The sequence below is a fragment of the Protopterus annectens genome, chromosome 8.part0, assembly GCF_019279795.1.
Source record: "Protopterus annectens isolate FY-2018-M chromosome 8.part0, PAN1.0, whole genome shotgun sequence".
NCBI lineage: Eukaryota > Metazoa > Chordata > Ceratodontiformes > Protopteridae > Protopterus > Protopterus annectens.
In genome coordinates this window covers 682895676-682920675 of record NC_056741.1, presented here as the reverse complement: position 1 = coordinate 682920675, position 25000 = coordinate 682895676, and positions in this window count along the sequence as shown.

Sequence of the window (25000 nt, the reverse complement as noted above, 5' to 3'; positions counted from 1 at the left end):
GTATAGGTGGATATGCACATCACACACACCACTACAATCATCATCATCATGCATCAAGTGAAAACCACCCACCTATGCATAAAAATACCAAGTCACTTTGGGGACTGATAACATTCCAGTCTGCATCCTACACAAACTGAGACATATGCTTCCAGCTCCATTGCACTGCATGCAAGGCAAGCCTGAGCAGCTTTGACAGCCCATCTGCAAGGAACACAGACACTGTCATCTTTCTACACAAATGTGAATGGTGGTTTATGAAATGTACTGGCCCTCATTGGGGGGAATATGACACAACAGGACCAGGAGTACAATTCATGTTCATACAGTGCTGCATCTCATGTGTTTGTATATAGTGTACACTGCTGACAATTAGTCATGTGCTGTCTCTGTAAAGAAGTATGTGCAAAGTCTAAGGTGCTGTGATGTGTTTGCTTATTTATGTCTTCCAGGTGCTATGCCGAGGCAGCAGGACTACAATGAGCAGGAGACTTGGGCCATAACTGAGGCCATCCTGCAGAACTATGCCATCCTTTTTGGTCGGGGTCACCAAAACCAGCAAGAGCAGACTGCACTGTAGGATGAAACTGTCCAAACTGTTACAACTTGGGACACCATGGCCGCATGTACAATCAGGTACATCATAGAGCAACTGACCTGATTCGCCATGCCCGGCAATGGGCTGCTGCTGTATCGAGAAACTGTTCCACTATTGGTAGGGGGCCAGCAACACAGCCCCCTCTTATGGCAGTGGAGGAGCTCCTGGCCAATCTTGGGGTAGCCCCCACAAGATCTACACAAGAACTTGCAGTCTTGGAGGTGGGTGGCACCCAGGCAACAGGCGAGAAGCATCCAGGTAAGACACAAGTGCACATCAATGTACTGAGATTGCATTACAACTTTATTCTAGAGTCTTGAGATGCATATGTCAGGGAAAAATACTACCACCATAACCACTATATCACTACCACTACTAAAATGGTACTAACACTTTCCTCATTCATTGTCTGCTATATGGTACCCCACTTCTTACCAACCTTCAATCTTCTCTAAAAACAAAGCTATCCTGTTATCAGAAAATGTCTAAGTTTGCTACCAGCTATAAATCCAAATACCACCACTGCAATGCCCTACACAAACTAAATTTTATTGAACTTCCCAACCATCTTACTTACATTCAATTTACTCATGCCCATAAACTCATTTGTAATCCTCCATCTGCCCCTCCCTTGCATCCTCCTTCAAAATGCAGATACCCAACAGACTTCTAATTTCCAATAACCAGTATTTTCATTAACTGCACAAACCTGCTCATCCTCCAGGCAGACACCTACTATTCTTTTCCCTAGCTCACCTCTGGAAATCCCTGCCACCTCTTATTGGCACTACAGACAACCACTCTACTTTTAAGACATTGCTTCATTCCCATCTCAAAAGCCTCTGGAAATGTTCTTCCTCTCATCACACATGACTCTCCTGTTTTTCCCCATTTCTCACACTCCTTTACTTCCATCTTCTCTTCATCATACTGAGCTTCTCTGACTACTACCATCTTCATTTGTCACATTTACTCTATCTATTGCTCTACATTATTTTCTTTTTTGTTATTTTCCCACCATTCTTAGAGTCAACAATTTCACCTCTCATCACCCATCCTACTTTAACTATGCTAAGATTCCATGTAAAACTGTAATGTCAACCCTGTTATTTCACATTCTAAGAAATGTAACAGAAATATGCAGTAATGAAGTGTTCATTATATATGTGTGTAATTTTACTTTTTACATTTGTAAACATATTTTCACTGCAATTGTAGATTTTTATAAAGTTATGTAATACTATCATTCTTCAATACTATTGCATAACAATACATGCATTGTCTTCATATTATATTGTTGTTCATGGAGATTTTTCTCTAAGGGACTCCATTGAAAGCAGACTCTTATTGGACCAATGGACTATCCTGGTACACAAACTGTAAAACAGATAAATTAATAAAATCAGTGGGTGGGGTTTAGTTAAGTACACAAGTGCACATCTATGGTGAAGGACAGCAAATTGTGTAATATCATAGTTTATACTGTACCTGTGCATAAATGTAGCATTAACTGTGTACCAATGCATATTGTGAATCAGCTATGCCTCTCCCTCCCTACTAACTAGGTCCCTCAACTCTACACGAGGTACAGCAGCCTGAAGCCAGTGAGTATGAGATTTTACTGTTTTGGCTCACCAGTACCCCAGGCATGTTAAAGTGTTACACACAGCCATCTGGCAATATCTCCATGATCACTTGTAGTGGGGTTCACTGCCTAATATCACAGTGGATATCACAGGGGCCTATTTGCATGTGATGTCATATATCTGTAGCATACCTACCTCACAAACCTTTCATTGCAGGACATCTGGATAAAGACTGGCAAAATGCGGGGACAAAGGGCCAGGAGTAGAGACATATTGTAGACATTGCTGTTATACAGTGCATATGAAAGGTGTACCCACCTGTTAGAATGCCAGGTCTTTCTGATATATGACAATGTGAGCATAATACAGAAGACCAAACATATATCCAACCTGTCCTTTGACCTATAATCTGTAAAATGTAAATGACAAACAGAAAATCTGTTAGTGGAACAAGTATGTGACATGGAAATTGTCCAAGAAACTAGATGCATATGTGTGCATAGGATGAAGCTCATACTGTGGTGCAGTACCATGTGACAAAATCACAGCATAAACACCTGCCATCAATTGCAGACTCTTGGATTAACTGCAAATAACACTCAGCGCACATACCAAGGATATCCCAACATAGACCCACAGTTCCCTGCTACAGCAAAAGCCATGGTTCACATACAGCTTAACATGCTGCAAAGGGATCACGTGTTAGAAAGATGTCAGCCTGGAGAAGGCTACAGAAACATACCCACAGCATGGCATATGCCATGGAACACAGTGCAGATAGTCATCAAAATATGGTGCAACAGTAACATTGTGAAGAAGTGGACATCCATACATTTATGTGGAGGATACAATACCACCAATGTCCATAGATGCTGATAGGAGCCATACAGCAACACCAAAGGAGTGACAGGCATCTCTGGCAAGTGCTGTGTATGTACTATTATATGTGGCAACAATCTTATCTGGTCTTCACATGTCTTGGCTATAATAGCAGGTATTCCTCACAACAACCAACATCCAGCTCTGGGTAACTTCTGGACAACAATTCACCAGTTTTTTAAAAAGTATGTGTGTAAATGTGTTAAGTTGCTATGAGACCAATGTTAAACTGTCTTTGTCCACAATTCAGTCATGTTATTTTGGCCATATAAAACCACTGCACAACAGGAGAAGCACACTACCCACATAATGAAGCAGGCTGATGGAAGTGTCCTGCTTTTGCTTTGCTGTTCACAACTTTGAACTGGGGCTTTAGCTGATTTGGAGTGTATTATGACCAGTTTCAAAGACCGGTCCCTTGTGGCTATAATCCTTCTGGTGTGTGACATATACCTGTGTATGGAGAGGTATTTCAACATTGCACACAGCAATGGCTTACACCTTACATCCACTGGGCAAAAGGATGGTTTCACAAGAACAAAATCAACAGTCTGCAGTGGCCAAGCCTGAGTCCACACCTAAATATAATGCATAATCTGTGTGGTGAACTGACGAGCGCTGTGCACAGGGGATGGCTTTGCCAACTGACATATTTGGAGGTGTTCTGCAAGGGAGAGTGTGCAAACATTGCCATGTCAAGATGTGCCATGTTAATACACACCTTCCCAAGATTACTGAATGCTGCGATGAGATGAACAGGTGCTTTATCAAAGTATCAGTTTACAGGTGTGCACCCCTATGCAACCCAGCTATTGTAGTCATATCATGTATGATATGTGAACCCTATCTCACGTGTATGTTCTTCAACTGGAGTGCACAGGTGATATGTCATATGACATGTTGGAAATGTTATGGCAATATCACTGGTGTCTCATGTGATCTTTCACAAAATCATTGCATGTTAAAAAGGGTTTGTACACTTACTATACCCACTGTAAGCTTGGGAAGTTGTTTCAGTAACCGCCCTTGTTTTCACATACATGTTCTGCAGATTATGCCATCTCCATATCACAGTATGACATTAAGTAGGGTCAGCAATCCACTGGATCAACCAGTAATGTATCAGACACACATAGGAGGTATGAGCAGCAGACAGGAAAGATGAACCACATATGTGGATATTCCTTGAAGCTCTGTACAGTTGGTAGGTGTGTTCTGTAGGTTTGGCCACAGTGCTATACAGATGAACAACAGTAATGTTTACATGGGAGCAGTGTGCTGTAGGTGAAGGGTCACCAACAAATAAAAACACTCACATATCTGAGTGGTGTAAATTTGTAGTTACAGTAAGTTGAAAGGTATGCACTGCATGATGTTGAGGACCAGTCCAGAGTGTGTCTGTTTCGGTCTGAGTGTGTCATGACTGTCATCTGTTGCCTAATGTGAGGTCTGTGGAATGCATCTGGGACACCTCACATGTGTGTGTGTGTGTGTGTGTGTGTGTGTGTGTGTGTGTGTGTGTGTGTGTGTGTGTGTGTGTGAGACTGAGTGTATGAGAGTGTGAGAGAGTGTGTGTGAGAGTGTGAGTGTGTGTGCCACCAAACTTTATAGTGCCGATAGTAATGTACATATGTTGTCTTTTTCTCACAGGTGGCCATTGTGATCTCAATCCCTCCTGCTGGGTAAGTGATATCACTTTGTTTGGCGACTCTGATTATTATGATACCAATAATGAAGACACAGGTGGGGTTGTCAGAGGCTGCAGCTGTGTCATTGGTTGGCCTCCAACCTATATCAACCTCATCCCTGCACAAAGTCACAATGCCCACCCATTCCCCGTCACCAATGGCCATAATAGAAGGACAGATGGGTGCTGGCACAGAACATGCAAGTGTAGTGACTATGGCAAGTGAGCACCCAGGCAATGGCCATAGTCAGAGTACTGACAAGGTCCCACACAGGCAGGCAGGCAGGGGTGCTCAGAGGAGAATGGCTGCCTGTCCAGCCCATGTTGGAAGTGCCAATGCTGCAGTAAACAGGCATATGTTTCAGTCCGTAATGGATGCACAGGCACATAATGAATGTAACACTAGACAAGTGTGCAGGCTGCTGGAAGAACATCTCCCTGGTACCCGTGGAAATTTTCACAATATCATTCCAGCCATATGTGAGATAGCAGATAGACGGTGGGGTCATGTTGTGGTTCTCCTCCACCATGGAGTATCTGTGCTTGAACATATGGCAGATGGGAGGCAGCGGCCACGTGAAGGTAGCTCAGAACCACAATCATCTGGGAGTGCACATGGCCATGCACCATCTCATGGTCCTGGACGGTCCCAACAAGTCTGCAGATCCAGCAGACATACATCACCATCAGGGAGAAATACTATCTCCGGCCTTATCAGTGGTAGTGCTCATGATACCCTTGGCAGATCAGTTCCCCATGTCTGTGGCCAGAGGCAGTGAACTGTACACTCTGCCATATATGGGCCCCAGATGACCAGAAAACATCAGCATAGGGCAGCCACATGGCGTGACTGTGTGCACACACACGTGCACACACACACACACACACACACACACACACACACACACACACACACACACACACACACACACACATCACAATCACAATAAACTCACCTACACACACGCACCACAACTGCAGAGGCCATGCCATTCCCATACCCCAAACACACACCCATACTGTCAAACAAATAGTGCAGCCTAGGGCTCTGGCAAAACCACACAACAACCTGTACATATGATGAAACCTGTGTCAGATCCCTGACATCCAAAACATCACTGTAGGGACATGCAAATATGGATCTGATGCACAAGGTGAACTTAATTGTATGTAAGTATTTGTAAGGGGTACTTATCAGAGTGTGTATACAGTTTAAGCCATGATGCATTATTGCTATTCTTAATGCTGAGTGAATGTGTTCTCACATGGTGTATCCTGTTTGTGTTCTAGGCCTCTGTGTGTCACCAGGATTAGGCCCTGCAGCAAGTCCAAGGGGTATGGCAGTGCAGTAACACATCAGCCACGTCATAGGCAAGGTACAGCTGTATCTGCATGAATTTCACAGGTCTGTACAACAGTGGTTACATATGCTTCACAGATTATAGGGCTGAGGGTTTTATATAGGTTTATGGTGATTGACAGCATCTGTGTCAGAGTGGAGAATGGTAAGTGTGGTGGTTTGGACATATTTCCCTTTATTCATCAAACAAACCACTGAGATTAGTACACACACACACACACACACACACACACACACACACACACACACACACACACACACACACACACATATTTGGCAGTACTGCAATCCATTGGTTCCTAGCTTCATAGGTGTGTAGTAGGTGAATGGCCATGAAGACTCTACAGGCTAGCCAAAGAAAATACTCTGACATTAGGCCACATGAAAACAGTACCCAGTGTGGGTAATGAATGTACTCACTGGAGTAATCCCCAGGGGTGGGTATTGTATTCCCCATCCATTAATCCAGATGTATATTGTGGATGGCCAGTGATGTGCATTACTTCACATGTATGTGATTTATATTCCGTACCATGGACAGTGTCTGGATTGTGAACCTATCCCATAAGCATGTTTTTTGGAGTGTGGGCATGTGCTTGAGGTATCTGGGGCATGTTGTGTGGACAGAATGGGATCTTCTGATGTAGCATTCCTGACCCAGTTTGGTGAGACATGGCTGTATAACTCAGGCAGTGGTTGCACCTACATAGACAGTATGATACAGAGATTCATTGGAGTTATAGGAGTCTGTACATACAGGGCATGTGTGTAAGGCTTGGTATTATCTTTGTGGGGTACATTTGTAGCTTCTACAGTTTTTGCAGGTGTCCAGTGGTGTAAATCACAAAAGGGGCACTGTACACATTGATTGGGCTACTGAGGGGATGGAACAGGGTGCCATGTCCTTTTACTTGCTGGAAAACACACACTCAGTCAGGAAATGTAATACATCAAGATACTTTCTGATGTCCGTAGCACTGTTGTGGTTGACAGGCATGTAGTCCACTGCAATCACACCATGAGTGCTATCTGTGAGGCAATTTGCTGGAGAACTACTTGTACAGTGGTTGCTGCCTAGCCAAGTGTGTTTGTGTATGATCTGTGGGTGAAGAGTGGTCTCTGAGCATTAGAAGAGTTGCCTATATTGTTCAGTAATCCATACTGTCACATAGTCATTGCACATGGCACTAGACATTTAGGGCTGTGGATTGTCTACACCAACCTCTACGGTGTTTGACAACTCTTGGTCTTGTAATGTGGACATTGGGACATTTACTAGGTCCTCAATATAAAAATGTAGAAAAACCCACCCCTCATTGGATCCTGTTATCCCACACCAACAGCTTTACACATTTATTGCATGCGCCACAGAGCTTATATACTGGAGAGCTGCCCAAAGGTATCTTTGAAGGTGAGTGACATCAGCAGCAGTGCTAAAGGAGGGGTGAGGGAAGTGTAGTAATTGTGAATGGCCACAAACACAGGTGTCTACAAAGACACACACACTCTCTCACACAAACACACACATTGTCACAGTTGCCAGGACCAGGATTAGAACTCCTACCTAACTAGTTTGCTACACTATAGTATTATGCAGTTATCACAAGCACCATGGAGGTTATATGCTAGACAGCTATCCAAAGGTATCTTTGAAGGTGACTGACATCAGCAGCAGTGCTAAAGCAGGGGTAAGGGAAGTGCAGTAAGTGTGAATGACCACAAAATCAGATGTCTACAAAGACACACACACTCTCTCACACATTTTCTTAGCTGCCAGGACCAGGATTAGAACTCCTACCTAACTAGTTTGCTACACTATAGTATTACACAGTTATCACAAGTGCCACAAAACATATATGGTGGAGAGCTGTCCAAAGGTATTTTTGAAGGTGAGTGACATCAGCAACAGTGCTAAATGAGGAGTGAGGGAAATGTAGTAAGTGTGAATGACCACAAAATCAGGTGTCTACGAAGACAAACACACTTTCACAGTTGCCAGGACCAGAATTAGAACTCCTAACTAACAAGTTTGCTACACTATAGTATTATGCAGTTATAAGCACCACAGAGCTTATATGTTGGAGAGATGTCCAAAGGTATCTTTGAATGAGAGTGACATCAGCAGCAATACTGAATAAAAGGGTAAGGGAAGTTTAGTGTGTGTGAATGGCCTCAAACACATTCATCTAGAAACATACACACTCACACACAACTGAACATTTGACAGGACTGAGATTACAACTGCTACAAGGATACTTATTTGGACTGTAGTGTCACAGAGTTATCATAAGCACCACTGAGACTATAGGGCTGGGGGATAACCAAAGGTATTTCTACAGTGAATGACATCAGCAAATCATGTGATATAGGCCAATGGGATGTGTACTGGGTGGGAAAGGCCTCATAATGGGATTCTCTCTGTCACTGTCTTTCTCTTCCCCACGTATCTGTGTATGTATGTTTGATATATTATATTATGTCGGCCTTAGATATGTGTGAGTATTCCTATCCAGTGTGTGTGTGTGTGTGTGTGTGTGTGTGTGTGTGTGTGTGTGTGTGTGTGTGTGTGTGTGTGTATGTATGTGCATGAAGTACCAATGGTGTACAATTTGGTGTGTATGCACAGACAGCTGTGAATAACCGATATATGTAATCCACTGTGTTGTGAAACATGGGCTACATTTCTCTAAGTGTAGGAGTATGCCCAGTATCATCTTCTGTATTGAGTGTGAGCATCCATTCCAGGGAGGGTTGGACTCCAGTTCAGGGTTTTGTGTGCTACAGCTACAACTAGCAAACTGTTTCTGCAGGATATCTGTAGATAGGTTGCCAATATGGAGACACAATGTGCATAACATACGGGCGATACTGTAACTATTGCTGTCTGTGCTGCATGTGTGACATGTTTGGTTGTAGCATAGATTTTCTGACATATGTACTGTTTTACACTGTGATGTATCATGTCAACTACTGGCAGTTATTATTCTTTGTTCACAGTTATTGACCAGTGAAATACAGGATGAAGGAAGCTGAGACCAATATTCTGAGGCATATAGACTACACATTCTGGCACACACCTGCCATTGTGGAGGGGTAGCTACAGACAATAGTCTGCTGTTTCTGTGTAAATGGTCCAGAACCTTGTTAGCATGCTGGCTGGGGATCCCCTCTTTGTGATTTTCTCAACTGCATGGAATGGCCATACCCCACTGGGGCCATACCTTTCATCTATACAGACATACCCAGGTTATCCAGAGGCAGGACTCATATATCTGGTCAATTTACCTTCACATTGTGGTTTACAAGCATTTTCGTGGCTATTCATTCATGGCTTGCAGTCAGGGAGTAGTATGGGTGGACTTTAGGGAATCTGACTTCACACACTCCATGGCATGCATGCTTCTACACCCCCCACTACTCTGTTATTCTCTCCTCTTCCTAACAGTATTTAAGCAATATCTCAGAGGTATCACTATAGTTGGGCCTTTATCCCAGTAGTATCTCTGGCCTGGAACTTAATCCTTGCAATAGGACATGGGGAGGCATGCTAGTAGCATTGGTCAACATGGCCTTGCATTTGCTTTCTGTTTACTGTGTTAGGTTGTTAGTTGGAACCCCTTGACAGTCCCTACATTGGCACTAGGGGTGAGACATGGGCCTTTGCCAGTGGTCTGTAGGCCATTTGAGAGTGCTGCAGGCCATCTGTTACTACATTTCTACATCGGATTGTGGGGGGGGGGGCACACCTGCAGACTTTAAACACTTGCAATGACTGTACTGGTATTTCAGTTACTCTGCTGGCTTCCATTTCATATTATATTGTGACCTATCATGAGAAAGGAGGCATATCAGTAGAGTACACATTAGATCTTAATGTCATAAATTTCAGTTTCAGACCTCTTACCCTTCAGAACTCGAATGCAACTGCTAGACATGTTGTAGTATATCTGTGTAGGTCTGATGGGGGGCTGTTCACCATTGCCATCATTTGGGAGCCTTAGCCCAGCCTTTCTTTATGGTAATCTATACCTGTCCTGCTGTGTGAGGCTGGTGGTGGGTATGTGACCCTCACTGACATCCATGTCTCTGACCTATTGACACCCACAGTTATTTAGGCCATGACATGTACTACGGTGGGGGTTGTCATCTTCTGTAGTGCTGTCTAGTATGTTGACACCAGTATTTATTGTGAATTTCCTGCTGTCCCATATAGCTGTCTGCTGCTATCCCATTCAGCCACCCAATTCCCTTGCATGCTTGCATCCATATCATACATGCAACTATAAGAGCATACTACTTCATTCAGTAATTGATATGAAGGGTGACTTACCTTGTTGCTGGGCCAGTATTGAGGATGGTGCTGGAGGGCTGACTATGTTGGATGCATGTTATACACTCCCTATACATGGTAAAGCACAGGTAGTGTCATGTTTGGCATCACTTTTACTGTATGTTTGAGTCAGAGCGAGGTATCAGTCCCTGTGTCCCTACAGTGTCAGCGTGTGTGGTATGCATTACCTCTGTCAAGACCTGGGCATACTGGGCATGACTCCTTCTGCCTACAGGGCAGGCTATGGATGTTCATCCTCTGAGTCCCTCTGTGCCTGTGCTAGCCTTGGTAATGGTGGTGGGCTATGTGGCCCTGCCCCATGCTGTTTCTGCTGCAGCTGTTTCCACAGAATCATATTGTGTAGCATGGCACATACTATGAACATTTGTGTACATGTAGCTGGAGAGTTCTGCAAGGCTCCACCGGATATGTCAAGGCAGCAGAACCGTGACTTGAGCATCCAAACACATGCTCTACAATGATCCTGGTTTGTGCGCGTGCCTCATTATGGTGTTGTTCGAGTGTGTGTGCATTTCTGATGGGTGTCATCAGCCACGGTTCCAGTGCATAGCCAGCATATCCCAGTAGATGACCATATGGGATGTCCCCACTGGAAAATCCCTGATTGAGCTGTGAGCAATGCCAGATGTGGGAGTAGTGATAGTTTCCAGGGCTGCCAGCACAGACATTCATGATAATGCCCTGGCCATTGCGCATGATTTGGCACGTGATGGAGGGGAAGTCCTTCTGATTTATGTAGACTCAACCCCACTCACCGGGTGGTACTTTGATGTGGATGTGAATACAGTCTATAGCCATAACTACCTGATGGTATTCTGCTATATGGTGGAAGAGATGCATGCTACTGGTCAACGCCACATGGGTTGTGGGGAAATAAATGTGCTCATTGGCATGTGGTGTCATGGCATCCAGGAATACCTTGATTTAAAGCTTCACTGACATCAGGCTGGTTCTCTTGGACCCACCTCTCTGTTTGAGTCTTTTGCAATTGGTTAGGGTACCTGTCAGTAACTCCCCCTTTAGCCCCGCCATTAAAGGAAGAGACAAAAGAAATTTTAAATCAAGGTATTTCCACTTCTGGTTCTTCCTTAGCCGAGTCTGAAGTATAGTAGGACAACACCAATGATATTTTAGACTGTTTTAATGATGAAACAGTTGTTAAATCCAAATTTTTTTTTTTTTCAAAAAAAGGATTTAAAACTACTCAAGCCGAAACCAATGAGAACAAGGGCACAAACAGCTTCGGACTTGTCCACGGACACATAAGTAACTGTACGAACAATAATTCTTCTGATGTTTTAAACTTGTCTAACTTTGTTTTAAATGAAAAGCACATTAAAGTCCTGAAATTGGGACTTCAGTTTGTACCTACTAGGAGAGCAGACACTGTAAGTATGTTGCTTGAGTTGAAAAAATTTACTCGTAAGTCAAATTTAAATTTTATTTTAAATGATGTTCCAAAGCATGGCTCTATTTTTTCAAAACCTTCAGCATTTAATCCAGCGTTACATTGTACATTAAAAGTTTTAGAGAATGTATGTGAAGAAGAAATTAGAAATGGTTAAGAGAATGTTGTACCTTTTAAGAAACATTTTAATTTAACTACAGAAGAAAAAAGAGCATTGTGTGAATTAAGACAAGCTCATGATCTTAGAATCATGATAAGTGATAAAGGGGGGACATTAGTGTTAGTGAACTGAGTTAGATATGTTGAAATGATGCAAAATTAATATTAGACATACAGAAGAGTTTTAACAAAATTCATGATTTTCTCTATGACAATTTAATGTGCAAAGTTATAGATTTTGATGTTTACAATTTTTGTGTAATAGAAAAAACAAAAATTGGCACTTTATTCAGAATTCCGAAAGTGCATAAAGATCAAGTTAACCCTCCCTTCAGACCAACTGTGTCTTCCTCTTACAGTGCCACTGAAGGAATCTCTTTGGTAGTTGACTCTGTTTTAAACCCTTTATTCCAGAAATTGGATTCTTATGTGCAAGATTCTTGGGACTTTTAGGATAATATGAGACAATTTTTGAGCAATTTTCTTTTTGATTCAGACAAGTTTGTTATGTTAACAGTTGATGTCACAGCCTTGTTCACCTCGATTCCCCATGATGAGGGTGTTGAATATGTAAGATAGTTGCTCAGAGTGAGAACTAACTTAGACAATGTTAAAATCAACTTTCTATTTGAGTTATTAGACGTTTTGTTAGATATTTTTTTCCTTTTTGAAAGCAAATAATATAAACAGATTAAGGGTGTAATGATTGGGTCCCCAGCTGCTCCCTCTTTTGCAAACGCAGTTATGAGTTGATGGGAGAGTACTGTTTTAAAAGAGTTTTTCACAGAATTCAAGATAGTCTATGTGACAACCGTGCCCTGGCCCAGCAATCAAAGAGCCTCAGTCCTCACCACTAATACCAGGGAGGGTGTCTCCTAGAAGAGGAAAGGATAACTAATATACACAGTAAAGTACAATTTCCCTTAAGTGCATGCTGAGATCACAGTCAGTCTGGGGCTGGTTGTTCCCTTGCTCACCAGGTACCCAATAAGACTCCCCACTGGCACAGCTATAGGGTCCAGGTCTCAGCCTAACTGGGCAAGTTAAAACCTACAGTACCCCCTCTGTCCAACCAGTGCTTCGTGTCCCTGCCAAGTAGCTGACTCAACACACATACGCACACTTTGAGAAAAGTAATTAAACTACTTCACAGACACTTCTGGGAAAGGCTGACACAGATTCTCCAACTGTGCCCCTTTACCCAGACTATATGGTAGTAATTACTGCCACCACCCAGTTAATAAAATCAGCTACAAAAAGGTCCTAAAAAGGGTGTCCAATTATTACTGTGCAATATTAATATTCAATGGTAGTATGACTAACAGTCAAGGCTTACTTTAGAGTGGCCTATTACAATAACCTCTATATAAATATGCAATGTACTCTAGAGCTTATCTCTACACAAACCAGCCACAGGTAGAAGGTTTTAAAAATATTTAATAATAAATAATTAAAACACAAGTCAAAACTACTACATCACAGAGATATCTAAGAGTACAGAGATCACACAGAAACTTAAAATAATACAGTAGGACAGGTCTAATTTCAAAGAAAAACACCTAATTAATCTTTACTACCTTTAACTATTCCTACATGAAATCACAGTGCTAGAAACTTACATGTGAGCTTAAGCAGAGTGCTGGTAAGTTAGATATCAAGATCAAAATGTTATTTTCTGCTCTCTTGTGAGAAATAGCATTTAAACATTACTAACAAACATGTCTCTAAGGCCCTCCCAAAATGACATCATTTTTGACACTTAGGTTTTCCCAGTATTCATATTGCATCATCTAAACACCTGGTCTGAGTTCTCAGGCCACAAACTGCATTATTTAGCAATCTAACACCTGCACAGAAACTTACAACAATAGAAGACATTTCACATGTACATGCTAGCAGAAACCAAAGCAATAAAGCACCTTCCACATGTAAATTCTGATCATAAACATTAGCCTTAAAACAATGGGCATGAAACCTTCATCCAACCACCCTGGGGATGACTTGTAAAACATTAAAGAGATTCATAGGATCTTTTCAATTTCAAAAGACACATTTGAAATGCTTGGCTTAGTTTTCCATACAGTAGATGGCAATGTTGCAACAATCTTGAAGTTCACATTTTACACTGTTTTCTTTCATTTAAAAACACAAGCCTGTATTTTACATTTACTTATACAGTTGATAGAATTATGTATCAAATTCTATTTGACTAGGCTGGCAGCCTTCGCCCTTCTCTCCCCAATCATCACATCTCGTCCCCCCGGGGAACTCAAGCAAGTTTTTCAAGTGCCCTTTGAGAAACATCGCTTGAGAGTGTCAGATCTATCTGGGTGTACCTCACCCCGTTCCCTGTCTTGAGAGCCCATCTGCACTGGCATTGCTACTCCCACTGCGGTGCTGCACTGACATATCATATGCTTGCAACCCCAGACTCCATCTTAGCAACTTGGCATTTTGCTGACTGGTTCTGTTTAACCATGTTAGAGGGTTGTGATCTGTCATCACAGTGAATTTTCTTCCATACAGATAAGGCTGAAGTTTTTGTAGCACCCACACTATAGCTAGACATTCCTTTTCTACAGCTGCAAAGCATTCCTCCCTGGGTTGGAGCCTATGACTGAGATAAACCACTGGGTGCTCTTTGCCCTCTGAAAAAATCTGGCTAAGCACAGCCCCCACCCCATAGTTTGAAGCATCCACCTGCACAACAAAGTATTTGCTGTAGTTTGGACTGGATAACACAGGGGGTCCTCCCAAAGCTTCCTTTATCTTCTGAAATGCCTGTTCACATGCTGGGGTCCACACTACCTTATCTGGCCTGTTCTTCCTTGTCAGGTCTGTAAGGAGAGCAGCTATGGTACTATAATTGAGAACAAACTTTCTGTAGTACCCTGCTGTCCCCAAGAATGCCCTCACCTGATTTTTGGTAACAGGTGCAGACCATGCCTGAATGACTTCCACTTTGGTAGGTTCTGGCATTATCTTACCACTCCCCACTCTATGTCCTATGTAGGAGACCTCTGCCATACCCACCTGACATTTGCTTGGCTTAACGATCAATCCTGCTCTCTGTAGTCTGCCCAGCACCTCCCTGGCATGCTAAAGGTGCTCTTGCCAGGAATGGCTGTAGATAGAAATATCATCTATGTAAGCAAGGGCAAACCCTCCTTTTCCTGCTAAGATATGATCTACCAGCCTCTGGAAAGTTTCTGGAGCATTCTTCATCTCAAAGGGCATCTTTGTGAACTCATACAAGCCAAAAGGAGTCACAAAGGCTGACTTTTCTCTAGCACTGGGAATCAAGGGCACCTGCCAGTAACCCTTGGTAAGATTAACAGTTGTAAAATACTTAGCGCCACCCAGCTGCTCTAGGGTCTCCTCTGTCCTAGGCATGGGGTAAGCATCTGACGCTGTGTGGCTATTTAATTTCCTGTAATCCACACAGAACCTGGTGCTGCTATCCTTATTTGGTACCAACACCACTGGTGAGGCCCAGAGACTGTTGGAATCTTGAATCACCCCTAGCTCCAACATCTCCTCTACCTCTTCCCTCAGAGTCTGTTTGACTCCCTCAGGCACCCTATAAGGGGCCTGCCTAATAAACCTTTGAGGTCCTGTATCCACCTGGTGCTGCACCAGGTGTGTGCTCCCTGGTTTCCTGGTGAACATGTTCCCAAACTCCTGCAACACTGCTCGGATTTCTCGATCCTGGGTAGGAGATAGCTGCTGGGACATTGCTACCCCTTCCACTGAGGTGTCAGCCCGAGCCTCACTGAGGAGATCAGTCACAAGATCTCTCTCAGACTCCTCCTGCTATCCACTGCAAATGCTCAGCACAAGGGCCTCCATATCATGGTAAGGTTTCATCATGTTAACATGGTACAATTTGTGCCCCTGCCATATGCCTAGCACTTCCACCATGTAGTTAACATCACTTACCTTTCTTACCACCTTGTAGGGTACCTCCCAAGCTGATTGCAACTTGTTGTGTCTGACAGGAATGAGAACCATCACCTTCTGCCCTACAGCATACTCTCTAGCTCGAGCATTCCTGTTATGCCACACCTTTCTCTGTTGTTGGGCTTCTGCCAAGTTGTCCTGGGCAAGGCCCATGAGTTCGCTGAGCCTTGTCCTGAGGTGCAGAACATATGCCACAACAGATTCCTTCTGAGACTCACACTCACCTTCTCACTAATCTCAAATTAAATCTAGAGGTCCCCTCACCCTATGCACATACAGCAGCTCAAAGGGTGAAAAACCTGTGGATTCCTGGGGAACTTCTCTGTAAGCAAACAACAGATGGGGCAAATATTTGTCCCACTCCCTCTTAAACTGATCTGCAAATGCCTGTAGCATGGACTTGATTGTAGAGTTTAACCTCTCAACAAGACCCTTAGTCTGGGGATGGTAGGGTGTGGTCTTCATGTGCTTCATCCCACAGTATTTCCACAGACAAGCCAGCAGGTCTGACATAAAATGGCACCTCTATCAGACAGTATTTCCTTTGGGAAACCTACTCTGCTGAAAATCTCTAGCAAAGCATTTGCCACCTTCTTGGCCTCAATGGAGGACAAAGCCACTGCCTCAGGGTATCGTGTAACATAATCTACTATCACTAAGATATACTTTTTCACCTGTGGAACTTGGTGTACTCAGAGGACCCACAATATCCATAGCTACCCTCTGATATGGCTCCTCAATCACAGGCAAAGGCATCAAAGGAGATCTCGCCTTGTCTCCTGCCTTGCTTACCTTTTGGCACTGTTCGCAGTTCCTGCAGTACCCTGTTACATCACTGGAAATTCCAGGCCAATAGAAGTTCTGCATAATATGCCTCTTTGCACGTTTTATGCCTATATGACCTGCAAAGGGAATATCATGGGCTATGGCTAGCACCAGATGGTAAGCTCTAGGCACTACCAACTGCTGTACTCTCTCACCTTCTAGCCCTCCCTCAGGGGTCCACTCTCTGTACAGTAACCCTTTGTTCCAGTATACAGATTCCTCTTTCCCTTGAGAATCAGGTGCCTCCCTAGCTACCTGCCCCAGGCCTTGCAATGTAGGGTCTGAGAGCTGAGCCTGTCTCAACTCCCTCCTTGTAACCCTTCCCAGCTCCCCTTCCACCGGAAGTCTGGCATCCTCTGACAGTGGTGCCTCACTGTCAGCCTGGGTACTACTACTCACCTCTACCTTTGCAGTTACCCTGTCCAAGGGAACATCAGTACCCACAAGCAGCTGTGGCTCACATTCAGTCTCACTGCTACAGCATAGCTAAATCCCTGAAGTAACCACCTCAGCTGTCCTGGCTGCAAGTATGCAGTCTGTCTGGGTTTCCCCAAGACTACCAGTCCCACATGCTTGTCTCCTAGTCTTACTGAAATAACTGCATAAGTACATAGTACTGCCTCATCCAAATCCTTCCCTCTCAGGACATCTGCAGGATGATAGTTCCATACCCCTGTTGTCTCAAGACAACACACTGTTGGCATTTTGTCTTTCCCACTTACTGGCTCTTTCACCTTTTGTTCACCACCTTGCCTCTGTGGACACCTGTATGCCACATGTCCCCACTGATTGCATTCAAAACATTTAACCCTAGCTCCTGGACGTGTACCTGGACTAGTGGCTTCCCCTGCTACTGGTGGATTCTGTTGGGGCAGACTGTGCTCCCCACCATGGGTTCCTTTAGTCCCATGAGCAGTACTGAGGGTCCCTTTCTTGTACAGGGCTGCCCTGCTTGCTAGATATAGGTCTCCCTTCTTCCCCAACTCCTCTGAAGTAGCACACTGTTTATCAGCTAACCTGATCCTCATGTCCTCAGGCAAAGTGCTAAGGGCTTGTTCCCTTACCGAAAGGTCTGCCAGCCCTTCAAAAATGGTGACCTGACATCCACTCACCCAGCTATGAAAATAAGTGCTCAGTTCAACAACATAGTCACATACATTTTCATCTGCCTTGCGTCCTTGCTTACGAAACTTTTTCCTATACATTTCAGGTGTTAGCTTAAAACATTCTAATAAATGTATTATTACAGCAGTATAATCAAAACAGTCAGTGTCATGCATTTGTTAAAGAAGTTGCAGCTTTACCATGGAGTAAGGGGGTCAGGAACCATACCAAGAGCCTTTGATCAACTTCATACTGTTTACATACCCGCTCAAACATATGAATGAAGCTATCAAAATTATCCCCTCTTTAAACTGTGGAAGAAATTTACTGACCATTTGTGCTTCTGGGGTCCAGTTACTCCCTTCCCCTTTACCTCCATGACTCTGGCAAAGAGTCAGCATTTCCCTCTCATGCCTCCTCTGCTGTTTATTTTCTTCAGCTTCTAGGCTCCTCATTCTCTCTGCTGCTTCTAGTTCCATACGCCTGACCTCCAACTCAAGTCTCTTTAGCTCCAGCTGGATTTTTAAGTCCTCTGCAGAAAGGTTGAGCTGTCCATTCTCCGAGGATATTGTATCTCCACTGTTAGTCTGATTGTCCGCCAGGCTGCTGTTTTCTGATTCAGCTGTAACCAAGGCTTTAATCAGGTCTGCATTAGTCAGATTTACATGCACCAGTCCCCTAGCCTGGCACATATCCACCAGCTGGCTCCTTGTCAGCTTTCCATACTATTCTGCTGACATACTGCCTGCTCAGCCTGACTAACACTAAGCTAACAAAATAAATAAAACAATTGTGATCTGAACTCTGATTATACACTGCGTGGCTGTTTTAGAGTACAAAACACTTTTAGAGATCACTGTATATAAGCTACAGGAATTTGCTCTACCCGTACCACTACAAGTCAATTAGTATGTGAAGTAGATCCCACCACTGCCAAATACTTGTGACGACCGTGCCCTGGCCCAGCAGTCAAGGAGCCTCAATACTCACCACTAACACCAGGGAGATTGTCTCCAGGAAAGGATAACTAATACACACAGTAAAGTACAATTTCCCTTAAGTGCACACAGAGATCACAGTCAGTCTGGGGTTGGTTGCTCCCTTACTCACCAGGTCCCCTGTAAGACTCCCCACTGGCACAGTTATAGAGTCCAGGTCTCAGCCTAACTGGGCAATCTAAAACCTCCAGTACCCCCTCTGTCCAACCAGTGCTTCATGTCCCTGCCAAGTAGCTGACACAACACACACACACACACACACACACACACACACTTTGAGATAAGTATTTATACTACTTCACAGACATTCCTGGGAAAGGCTGACACAGATTCTCCATCTGTACCCCTTTACCCAGACTATATGGTGGTAATTACTGCCACCACCCAGTTAATAATATCAGCTACAAAAAGGCTCTTAAAAGGGTGTCCAGTTATTACTGTGCAATATTAATATCCAATGGTAGTATGACTTACAGTCAAGGCTTACTTTAGAGTGGCCTATTACAATAACCTCTATATAAATATGCAATGTACTCTAGAGCGTATCTCTACACAAGCCAGCCACAGGTAGAAGATTTAAAAAATATTTAATAATAAATAACTAAAACACGAGACAAAACTACTACACCACAGAGATATCTAAGAGTACAGAGATCACACAGAAACTTAAAATAATACAGTAGGACAGGTCTGATTTCAAAGAAAAATACCTAATTAACCTTTACTACCTTTTAACTATTCCTACAAGAAATCACAGTGCTATAAACCTACATGTGAGCTTAAGCAGAGTGCTGGTAAGTTGGATATCAAGATCAAATGTTCTTTTCTGCTCTCTTGTGAGAAATAGTATTTAAACATTATTAACAAACATGTCTCTAAGGCCCTCCCAAAATTGCATCATTTTTGACACTTAGGTTTTCCCGGTATTCATACTGCATCATCTTAACAACTGGTCTGAGTTCTCAGACCACAAACTGCATTATTTAGCAATCTAACACCTGCACAGAAACTTACAACAATAGAAGACATTTCACATGTACATGCTAGCAGAAACCAAAGCAATAAAGCACCTTCCACATGTAAATTCTCATCATAAACTTTAGCCTTAAAACAATGGGTATGAAACCTTCATCCAGCCACCATGGGAATGACTTGTAAAACATTAAAGAGATTCATAAGATCTTTTCAATTTCAAAAGATACATTTGAAATGTTTGGCATGGTTTTCCATACAGTAGATGGCAATGTTGCAACAATCTTGAAGTTCACATTTTACAGTGTTTTCTTTCATTTCAAAACACAAGCCTGTATTTTTAATTTATTTATACAGTTGATAAAATTATGTATCAAATTATATTTGACTAGGCTGGCAGCCTTCGCCCATCTCTTCCCAATTGTCATAGTCTATTACAAACATGTTGTGGATGACTTGTTTTTTTATTTTAGAAGGAGACAATCAAGCAGCAGAACAACTTGTTAAATTACTTAATTTCAAGTCTGATTTTCTAGAATTTATTAAGGGTGATATAGGATTTTGAATTAATTTTTAGAGGTTCATTTAGAATGGAAGAATGAACAAAAAGCTTTTACAAGTAGTATACATAGGAAGAAGACATTTACCAATAGTTACTTAAATAATAAAAGTAACGATCCTATGTTTATGAAGAAAAACATTCCTAAAGGCCAGTTCATCCAGGTCAGTAGGATGACAAGTGATGATAGTCAATTTCATGAGGAAATTCGACTCATGAAATGTTTATAGACAGAGGCTATGATCAAAGATGGTTAGAACTAACTGCCTAGGACATTAGTCTAAAAAGACAAGAACTGTATCCCCCAATACTTATATATGGATTTAATAAGAAATCCAAAGAAATAAATCATTTAGGCCACAAGAAGTTGAAACTTTCCTACAATTTGGACATGACAGTAGATAGTCCCTTAATAAAAAGCATAATTCATAAAAACTGGAAAATTTTAGAAGGGTTGTTGTTGTGTCTTTCGGCTTTTCCCAGTTAGGGCTTGCCACAGCGGAACTCTGGTCTGCTAATGATTGGCGGTAGATTCCTATTGCAGCATTACAACACAAAGTGCCCCCCCCATTAATTTGCTTACTAACAAAACCAAAGGAATGTTTAAGTGTGGCACGTGTAGATGGTGCTGGTTTATTTTAGAAGGACCATTTGCCTTGGTTACTGGTCACTCAAGAAAGTTAGAAGTCCCAGGACATTTTACATGCAAAACTGAAGGGGTGGTTTATATCAGTCTATGTAGTGGTTGCTCTGCTTTTTATATAGGGATGACAACTAGAGCATTATATGAGAGAATCCGAGAACATCAGTATGCCATTAAAAAATCAGAAAAGAACAACGCTTTGTATAATCATCCTGTTGAATGTGGGAACTATAAGAAGTTTTTGTTTACTATTCTAGAACATGTTTATCCTGATCTAAAAGGTGGAGATTTCAAAAATATGAGTGAACAGAGGGAGACATATTGGCAAATTAAACTAAAAGCTGACAAAAAACTGGGTTAAATGAGAGCATCAATATTAAATGTTTTTTAAAAGATATGCAAACCAGCCCAGAAATTGAAAATGTTGAAACGCAGGTGCCCAGTAGGAAGGTAGCTGGAATAAAGAAGCTGAACCATGACAAAGTAAAATCTTCTTTTTTAATACAAAATGGTGAGCGCTTTCGCAATGGTAACCATTGCTTCATCAGACAGTTCGTTCAAACAGCAACAGCACTTAAATACTTTAATTCATTACTAAAACAATCAATCCTACCACTCAAAGTTAATTCAGCCCTCAGCAGTCAGTTAATTACTATGGTTACGTTTTGCCCTTAGTTAATTGCTGAAGTCAGAAAAACTCTGTTTAAAAACCACATGCACAAAATGTAAAGACAAGAACATGTGGATAAATATAAATACAATATATAAAAAGTCAATCCCCGGGATTCATGAACCTTGCGCCAGGCGCACGCATGGCGTAGGCGCCCCAACGCCAGACATGGCCGCCGAGCGATTCAGGTACGATCCAATCCCACGTGCACCACCGGCGTACGCCTGAGTTGCGCCGCCTCCGGCGTAGATATGTTAAACACCCCATGTGCGGTGTTGCACCATGCAAATGAAGGCAAATAGCGATTCACGAAGTGGCGCAGGCGTAGCATAATGGCACGGCAATGTAAACCAAAAAAAACGGTTTACATTCATCCAAACATGATATAGGAGTAATGGAAGGCTGCCAACGTCAGGTGTCATACAGGTGCAACATGCCAATGGGGAAAGACACCGAGAATGTCAAAAGAAAACATGCAGAAAACGTAAATAACAACATAAATGGTATGTACGCAAAAACCACAGCAGAACCCCAGGACATGTCCGTGGAAGGTGCGGAACAATGAAATAATATGACAATGTCATAAAAGAGCAGTATAAGACACATCAGCATCACAGCCACAATACACCATAGTATGCATGGAAAGCCACAACCACAGCCCAAGGGTTGCCAAGGAGTGGCGGTGGTGTCCGGCGCCGTAACCATGTATTAGTAGTCAATGCCATGCAAATGAGGCAGATAATACTGAATCGCAAAACCCCCGCCGGCGTAAGGCTGCACCAAACGGCGCAGTGGTAATACACCGAGGAGTGGCCTAGAGGGAATACATGTTAATTGCAGAGGGGTGTGTCACTGTAGGAGGAAGCACATTGGAGCCCAGCAAACATGGGCTGTACAACGCACATCACAGCATCAGCACCGGCGTGTGAGGAAATAGATGCGCTGAGAGTACAGAATGCGCGCACAGATGCATGTGCACGAGGATGACTACGTTCCCCAACCCAGTCATGTGACGGCCGCCCCGTCAACAACCACGGATACAGGAAGGTGATGCGGAGAATATGAGGAAATGCGGAAGCAGTGTAATTGGAGTCGTAATGAGCAATCAACACCAATCAACCCACGAAGGGCAATCGGCGGCAGCTGACAACTCTGCATGCAGAATCCCGCAAAACAGGAAAGGGGAGGCATATGAATGCAAAGAAAGTAGGGGATGTAGCAGAATTGCAAAGAGCGAAGAACCGATACAGCACAGCCAAGTAGAGGTAGCATAACGGCGGCGGCAGACAAAATGCATGAGATGCCATGTGCCTGCAGGATGCACTCCAGGAAATAGTAGGTGCAACGTGCAGAAACAGTAAAGTAAGGTGTAAAGCTAAACCAATGCAGGCAAGTGTAATGTAACACCAAAGGCAACAGCGTTGCAGTGCCAACGGTAAAGCACGGAAGATAACCCACAGATACGGCAGCACAGACACACCCAATGACATCACCGGGTGTACAGCACAACACTATAAAGTGTGAATGCCCACAACACACAGCGTGTATTCCCAGACACTGCATTTTAGGGTGTAAACACACGGGGAACTTTTAAAATGTATATGTTGGGTGCTGCCATGGCCGTGATGCATCGGCATGTGTTAGAGACAGACGGAGTTGTGGAGGAGGGTGCCGACAACTACCGTAGGCCTCAGAGGAGAAGGAGAGTGTTCAGACCAAGGGTGACCTACCAGGGGCTGCAAGACCTGGAGATAGTAGAGCGTTACAGGGTGGACAGGGACACGTTACAGCAAATAGTGGAGCTGTGCCAGCCACGCCTGAGAACAAGAGACAACAGAGGGGAGCCCATCCCAGTGGACACAAAGGTATGTGTAAGCTTGAGAATACTGGCAACAGGTACCTTTCAAAGGCCAACCGGGGATATAATGGGCATCTCACAGGCATCAGCATCCAGGGTACTACACCAGTTTCTGGATGCCATGTTACGACATGCCCATGAGTATATATACTTCCCCAGATCTCAGGAGGAGTTGGCTAGCAATATGCGCCACTTCCACCGTGTGGCACAATACCCGGAGGTACTGGGTGCGATAGACTGTACGCACATAGAAATCAAGTCACCACCCGGGGAGCAGGGTAGACACTACATAAACCGCAGGGGATCCCCCCCCATCAATTGCCAGGCCGTGTGCAAGGCGCGGGGCATTATCATGGATGTGTGTGCTGGCAGCCCTGGAAGCTACCACGACTCCCATATCTGGCATGCCTCACAGCTGTATCAGGTATTCGCCAGGGGACATCACACAAGGTCACCTTGTGGGGATGCTGGCTATGCACTGGAGCCGTGGATGATGACACCCATCAGAAATGCACACACACACATGCAAGAACGCCATAATGAGGCACACGCACAAACCAGAATAATCATAGAGCGTGTGTTTGGGATGTTGAAATCACGGTTCCGGTGCTTGGATACATCCGGTGGAGCCTTGCAGTACTCTCCAGGCACATGTGCCCACATATTCATAGTATGTGCTATGCTACATAATATGATCCTGCGGAAACAGCTGCTGCAGGGACATAATGGTGGAGGGCCACCAAGCCCGCCACAACTGCCAAGGCAAGCACAGGCACAGAGCGTTCAGCGCCATGAACACACTGTGCCAGCCCCAGTAGGCAGACAGAGGCGTACCCAATATGCCTATGCCTTGGCAAAGAGGGAACGTATAGCACATACTGTGACAGTGTAGGCCCCATGGACTGACACCTCCCTACCTGCACACACAGTAAAATGGACGGCACACAAACATGGCTGCCCGTAATGTGTACCGTATGGGCGGTCCCATGTGTGACTCCAACATAGGTAGCACCCAAACACTGCACACCCAACAGCCAGCGGAGCATGGAACGCCAACACCTCAACCGCACGTGGGTCCTACAGCAGACGGCGTAGCCGTATGCTGCCACGTTCGGCGCAAGGTGTCTACATATGTACATATGTGCATACACAGATATGGAGATAGATATCATTACACACGTAGAAATATATGTACACATACACAGATATAAAGTACAACAGGTTAAACAGGGAATCACAGGGATGCAAGGTTACAGAGAAGTAAGACACAAAATCTCTACATAGTAAACATAGTGAACGACAACCTACCTATCCGGGAGGGTGGACAGAGCAGGAACGCCACCCATGGAAAGGTCAACCCACCTAAATGCATATTCGCGAGTA